Raw genomic sequence first — 2330 nt, 5'->3', positions numbered from 1 at the left:
TGATGGATGTAGCATCTATATACATGATTAAGTCTGCACACAACCCTCCCTCAGTGCTTGAGTCCTATCGCACTTCAATTTCTATGGACGTGAATGCGCAACGACATCGCACAGAGCGTGTGGAGGTCCTTTTCGACCGAATGGGTTCAAGCTTCGTAATCGCTAGATCCCGGGCTCGAGTTCTGTTCATGCTTTTCTTTTTTTCAACAGTAGTCATATTATTTCGTACATTTATACATTTGAAAGGTAATATCATGAAAAGACACGTGTATTTGCACCAAATTTTGTTGAATTTCTAATGTTCACCCGCTTGTTTGCTAATTTTTATAATCACAACAAGTATTATAATCATCGACAAGTAATCGATCAAACGCATGAACTTTTCCTGAAAATCTACAGGGTGTCCGAAAAGTTTTTCCCTGACTACACCGAGCCAGGTGGCGCAGTGGTTAGCACACTGGATTCGCGTTCCGGAGGACGACGGTTCAATCCCGTCTCCGGCCATCCTGATTTAGGTTTTCCGTGATTTCCCTAAATCGTTTCAGGCAAATGCCGAGATGGTTCCTCTGAAAGGGCACGGCTGCTTTCCTTCCACATCCTTCCGTAACCCGAGCTTGCGCTCCGCCTCTAATGACCTCGTTGTCGACGGGAAGTTAAACACTAATCACCACCACTACCTGACTACACAAATTGATAACTCAGGCTAGAAGTAAGATACAAATATGAAACTTGTGTCGAATTGTTTACAACTATCAGGAGAAGGCACAGTGTGTCCTGTGGTACCATGAGACACGATCACCAACCACAGTGCAGAGACACTTCCAGACAACATTTGGAAGGAATCCACCTTACGTCAAGAGCATTAAAGCCTGGTATGAGAAGTTCAAGAAACACAGGATCGGTTGCTGACCTTCCGAGGTCTGGTCGACCAAGAACCTCAGCAGACAGGGTGGAAGCTGTAAGGCAGTCTTTTCTGCGAAGTCCGAAGAAATCGGTGCGCAGGGCATCACGTGAATTACAGATGCCAATAAGCTCTCTCCATGACATGTTACACAAACGTTTATTGTTTCGTGCATACAAAGTGCAAATCGTTCAGGCCTTGTTGCCCAATGACAGTACACGTCGATATGACTTTGCAGTCGAAATGCTATCACGTATTGAGGACAATGATGGTTATCTCAGACGAATTGCCTTTTCCGACGAAGCGACCTTTTTTCTCAGTGGAGTAGTGAATCGCCATAATGTGCGCATTTTGGGTTCACAACCCCCTGGCGAGGTCATGGAGTGCACCAGAGGCAGTCCAAAGGTGAATGTTTGGTGCGCGCTATTGCACGATCGAATTATCGGGCCATTCTTCTTCGCTGAGGCTACCATCACATCTGCAGTGTATCTGGACGTGTTGCAACTGTATGCTGTTCCTCAGCTGCTTCAGTATCACCCCGATGTCTTGTTTCAGCAAGACGGTGCACCGCCTCATTGGGGTTTGGACGCCCGTGCCTATCTCGATATGACCTTTCCTGGGCGATGGACTGGTCGTGACAGGCCGACGGTTTGGCCTCCACACTCTCCTGACATAACCCCATTAGACTTCTTTTTATGGGGTTATGTCAATGACGAGGTCTACCAAACAAGTGTACCAGATCTTGAAACCCTGCGGTAACGGATAACCACAGTCGTTGAATCGATCCCTCCAGTGATGTTGCCTAATGTGTGGACGGAAACTGAATATCGCCTAGATGGACTACGTGCTACCAAGGGTGCTCATGTGAAAGTTTACTGATGTGTGAAAAAAACTTTGATAGTTTGTAAACAATTAGACACCAGTTTCATATTTGTATCTTACTCCTAACCTGAGTTATCAATTTATGTAATCAGGGAAAGTCTTTTCGGACACCCTGTATGTCTGTCGTGATCTCCAAAATGGCTCTGTGCACTATGGGGCTTAACATCTGAGGTCATTAGTCCCGTAGAACTCAGAACTACTCAAACCTAACCAACCTAAGGACATCACACACCCATGTCCGAGGCAGGATTGGAACCTGCGAACGTAGCAGCAGCGCGGTTCCGGACTGAACCGCCTAGAACCGCTCGGCCACAGCGGCCGGCTCTTGATCTCCGATATGCCTTATACCTGCAATCGGGTAAGGGACAGAGAACTGCTTTGCACCTGAACACTTCGATGTGCAGACACAGGTTTCAAGGAAGAGGTACGAGCTTGGAAATGCCAAGTCAACCACCGAAAAAAAACCAGATGTAAATAATTTTGTTCAGTAATACAATAAGTAACGATATGAAAGAAAATGACGATAGTGAACGATTAATCGTCGGAT

General features: G+C 46.1%; 1 non-coding gene across 1 annotated transcript; it reads left to right on the top strand.

The window, feature by feature from the left end:
• The first annotated feature begins 431 nt into the window (after positions 1–431).
• Trnaa-cgc lies at positions 432–504 on the top strand. Its single transcript has one exon. It is a non-coding gene; the product is annotated as a tRNA-Ala (tRNA).
• The last annotated feature ends 1826 nt before the right edge of the window (positions 505–2330 follow it).

Source organism: Schistocerca piceifrons, chromosome 10 (genome assembly GCF_021461385.2).
Source record: "Schistocerca piceifrons isolate TAMUIC-IGC-003096 chromosome 10, iqSchPice1.1, whole genome shotgun sequence".
NCBI lineage: Eukaryota > Metazoa > Arthropoda > Insecta > Orthoptera > Acrididae > Schistocerca > Schistocerca piceifrons.
The sequence above is the reverse complement of the archived record's forward strand: the minus strand, read 5'-3'. Positions and strand labels throughout refer to the sequence as shown.